Raw genomic sequence first — 5,224 nt, 5'->3', positions numbered from 1 at the left:
GAGTTTCGGAAAAAGTATATCAGTCAGAGATTTGTTGATCAAAAACGGAAGGAATTTCTTGAGCTTAAGCAAGGTTCTATGTCAGTTACTGATTACGAGCGAAAATTTGTTAGACTTAGTAGATACGCTCGGGAATGTGTTTCGTCCGAGGCTGTCATGTGTAAACGCTTCGAAGATGGGCTGAATGAAGATATAAAAATGTTCGTTGGCATTCTTGAAATACGAGAGTTCGTAGTACTTGTCGAGCGAGCTTGTAAAGCCGAAGAGCTTAGAAAGGAAAAACAAAAAGTTGATGTGGGAACCGGGGAGTTTCGTAAAAGATTCTCGGGAAAGTCTCTTCAACAGGCATCGAAGAAATTTCGAGATGATGTGGGCCGGTCTAAAAGCACTTCGGGCCTTTTTAGACGAGATCGTGATCGACCCCCTGTGGGTACACGAGGCACTTCGGTTGCCAGTGTTGGGAACGAACGTCGAGGCCGAACGGAATGTCGACATTGCGGTAAATGGCATTTGGAAAGTTGTAGATTCCATGACCGCTCCTGTTACAAGTGCGGATCAGTGGACCACTTCATTAAAGATTGCCCGAGGCTGTCTGAACAGAATGTAAATCAGAGTGGGAAACCGGGTGCTACCACTGCTCGAGGTAGACCATCTAGAAATACGGGCTATGCTAGTGGTGGTCAGAGAGGATCTAGAGATGCTACGACCAGATCTGAGGCTCGTGCACCTGCTAGAGCATATGCTATACGTGCCCGCGAGGATGCTTCTTCGCCTGATGTTATTACCGGTACTTTTACTCTCTTTGATACTAATGTAATTGCTTTGATTGACCCCGGTTCTACTCATTCTTACATATGTGAAACCTTAGCATCCAGTAAAACTTTACCTATTGAGTCTACTGAGTTTGTAATTCGGGTGTCAAATCCCTTGGGTCGTTATGTGCTTGTAGACAAAGTGTGTAAGAAATGTCCCCTGGAAATTCGAGGTTCTTGTTTTCCGGCGGACTTGATGCTTTTGCCGTTTGATGAATTTGATGTTATCCTTGGGTTGGATTGGTTGACCGCGCATGATGCGATTGTGAATTGCAAGAGCAAGACTATTGATTTGAGGTGCGCAAACAACGAAGTAGTCCGAATTGAGTCCGCGGACTTGGAGGGGATACCAGCTGTAATATCAGCAATGTTGGCACAGAAATATGTGAGAAAAGGGTGCGAAGCATACCTTGCATATGTGCTTGATGACAAAGAATTAGAAAAGAAACCCGAATCTGTGCCGGTGGTTTGTGAATACCCGGATGTTTTTCCGGAAGAATTACCGGGTTTACCACCTGTTCGGGAGGTAGAGTTTGGTATTGAGCTTGTACCTGGGACTACGCCGATCTCGATAGCTCCGTATCGTATGGCACCAACCGAGTTAAAAGAGTTGAAAGCTCAGCTGCAAGAATTGATGGATAGAGGTTTCGCTCGGCCAAGTTTCTCACCTTGGGGTGCACCAGTATTGTTCGTGAAAAAGAAGGACGGAACCATGAGGTTGTGCATTGACTATCGTCAACTGAATAAAGTGACGATAAAGAATAAATACCCACTACCGCGTATCGATGATTTGTTTGATCAACTAAAGGGGGCCTCAGTGTTCTCAAAAATAGATTTGAGATCGGGTTATTATCAGTTGCGGATTCGAGATTCAGACGTACCCAAAACTGCTTTCAGAACGAGGTACGGTCACTACGAATTCTTAGTGATGCCGTTTGGGCTCACTAATGCCCCGGCAGTATTTATGGATTTGATGAATCGGATCTTCAGACCATATTTGGATCGGTTCGTAGTTGTGTTCATTGATGACATCTTGGTCTATTCAAGAGATGAGACCGAACATGCTGAGCACCTGAGACTAGTGTTGCAAATTTTACGGGATAAGCAGTTATATGCTAAGTTCAGTAAGTGTGAGTTCTGGTTAAGAGAGGTTAGCTTCTTGGGTCATGTGGTATCCGCGTCGGGTATTCGAGTTGACCCGAACAAAATTTCAGCCATACTTGACTGGAAACCTCCGAGAAATGTTACTGAAGTTCGGAGCTTTTTGGGGCTCGCCGGTTATTACCGACGATTTGTGAAAGGTTTCTCGATGATAGCCACACCAATGACGAAGCTACTTCAAAAGGATGTTAAGTTCGAGTGGACGGAGAAATGTCAGAAAAGTTTCGACCAACTGAAAACTCATTTGACTGAAGCTCCAATTTTGGTGCAACCCGAATCGGGTAAAGAGTTTGTCATCTATAGTGACGCATCCCTACTTGGGTTGGGTTGCGTATTGATGCAAGAAGGTCGAGTCGTGGCCTATGCGTCGAGACAATTGAAGCCACACGAGAGGAATTATCCGACCCATGATCTCGAACTAGCTGCCATCGTATTTGCTTTAAAAATATGGCGACATTATCTGTTTGGTGAGAAGTGCCATGTATTTTCGGACCACAAAAGTCTCAAATATTTGATGACTCAAAGAGACTTGAATCTGCGATAAAGACGTTGGCTTGAGTTGTTGAAAGATTACGAGCTTGTCATTGATTACCACCCGGGAAAGGCTAACGTGGTTGCGGACGCCTTAAGTCGGAAGTCATTGTTTGCTTTGCGAGCGATGAACGTGCATTTGTCTGTTCTACCAGACAATGTGTTAGTAGCTGAATTAAAAGCTAAACCATTATTGACTCACCAAATTCGTGAAGCTCAGAAAGTCGATGATGAATTGGTTGCAAAACGGACTAAGTGTTTTCCGAACGAGGGATCAGAGTTTCAAATTGATGACGATGATTGTTTGAGGTTCAGAAATCGGTTGTGTGTTCCAAGGAATTCGGAACTCATTTCAATGATTCTGAACGAAGCCCATTGTAGCCGAATGTCAATTCACCCGGGGAGTACGAAAATGTACAACGATTTGAAACGTCAATTTTGGTGGCATGGTATGAAACGGGACATCTCCGACTTTGTTTCGAGATGTTTAATATGTCAACAAGTGAAAGCGGAACATCAAGTGCCTTCAGGATTACTCCAGCCGATCATGATACCCGAGTGGAAATGGGATCGAGTCACAATGGACTTTGTGTCCGGACTGCCCTTGTCAGCAAGTAAGAAGGATGCGATATGGGTTGTTGTTGATAGACTGACTAAGTCGGCTCATTTCATCCCCGTACGTACGGATTTTTCATTGGATAAACTAGCTGAATTGTACGTTTATCAAATTGTGAGATTACACGGGGTACCTGTTTCTATCGTGTCGGATAGAGATCCGAGATTCACCTCACGATTTTGGAAGAAATTGCAAGAAGCTCTGGGTACCAAGCTGCATTTTAGCACTGCTTTTCACCCCCAAACCGATGGTCAATCCGAGCGGATAATTCAGATACTTGAGGATATGTTGAGATGTTGCATCCTCGAGTTCAGTAGTTCATGGGAACGGTACTTACCTTTGATTGAATTCGCTTACAACAATAGTTTTCAATCAAGTATTAAGATGGCCGTACACCATTGTTTTGGACCGAGCTCGGTGAAAGTAAAATTTTCGGAGTTGATTTGATTAGAGATGCTGAACAGAAAATAAAGGTAATCCGTGAAAGTCTGAAGATAGCCACGGATCGTCAGAAGTCGTACGCAGATTTGAAACGAAAAGACATCGAGTATCAGGTGGGAGACAAAGTGTTCCTTAAGGTTTCACCTTGGAAAAAAGATACTCAGGTTCGGCCGTAAGGGCAAGTTGAGCCCAAGATTCATCGGGCCGTACGAAATCTCCGAACGAGTTGGTCCGGTTGCGTATAGATTGATTTTGCCCCCAGAGCTTGAAAAGATTCATGACGTCTTTCATGTTTCGATGCTTCGACGCTATCGATCTGATCCATCGCATATAATTAGCCCATCAGAGGTTGAAATTCAAGTCGACATGAGCTATGAAGAAGAACCGATGCGTATCCTAGCTCGTGAAGTGAAGGAGTTGCGAAACAAAAGAGTTCCGCTAGTAAAGGTGTTATGGCTCAAACACGGGGTCGAGGAAGCTACTTGGGAGACCGAGAGCTCGATGAAAGAACGATACCCAAACCTATTTACCGGTAAGTTTTTCGGGGACAAAAATTTCTTAAGTGGGGGAGAGTTGTGACAGCCCTAAATTGACCCTAGTCGGGAAGTGGTTTCGGGACCACAAAACCGAGTTATGAAAGTAATTAATTGTTATATTCTATGCTTATTATGTGTGTACATGCATATGTGGAAATTTCATTCCCTAATTTTGCCAATTGTATGAGGAATTATTAAATAGGGATCAACATGAGACATGGTGAAATATGATAGGCTAATTTTAAAGGGCTTATTAGTGCATGTCAACACAAAGGTGGACTTGCATGTCAAATTTGCCCAATTCCCTTATAGTGGCCGGCCAAGATGGATTGATGATGGGCAATTTATTTGTTGAATTAGATATTATAATAGGAAATTGGGTTATTGGAGACATAATGAATAATAGGAAGAATGGGAAGAAAACAAAGTCTTAACTTTGTTCTTCTTAGCCGAACCAAAAGGGAGAGAAAGGGGAGCAAACATTCGGCCATTGAAACCTAAGGAAGGTTAGTAAATCAAGTTAGATTTTTTTTAAATTCTAGTTTGTTTTAGGTTACTCATCATGCTACTTACTTAGCCCATGCCAAAACTTTGAATTTGGATGGTTGAATTGAACATTCGGTTATGGTAGATAAGGAAGGAATTTGATTTTTATCTTTAAGTTTTGATGAAGAAATTGTTGATGAAAGAAGTTGATCTTGTTAAAAACTATAATTTCTAATACTCATATGTGTAATAGCCGAACCTAGACTTTGCTTAATGTCTTGAGCAAATGCCGATTGGGTGTTTTGAAATGGATAAATTAGGTGCTTGATTTCCTAAAGGTTCGGCATAGTACATGATATTTTTGTTAGTATGCTTTCGAAGAATTTGAGTAGTGTTATGTATAAGTAAGATTATTACGTACGGTCTTGGCGGTATATATGTACAATTGATCTATTTAGCTAATAATATCTAGGGTGATAAATAATTAAATAATATGTATACAAAGAATGTGTGAAAGAGTGAATTGCCAATAATCTCTTTAGGACAGCAGCAGTAAAGTGATTTTGGAAAAATCACTATAAATTGTGGGAGTTGAGTTAGAAGCTGAGTGAATTATGTCATTAAAGCTTGAAGAGTCTATT

The sequence above is a fragment of the Gossypium hirsutum genome, chromosome D03, assembly GCF_007990345.1.
Source record: "Gossypium hirsutum isolate 1008001.06 chromosome D03, Gossypium_hirsutum_v2.1, whole genome shotgun sequence".
Lineage (NCBI taxonomy): Eukaryota > Viridiplantae > Streptophyta > Magnoliopsida > Malvales > Malvaceae > Gossypium > Gossypium hirsutum.
Note: the sequence above shows the minus strand (reverse complement) of the source record.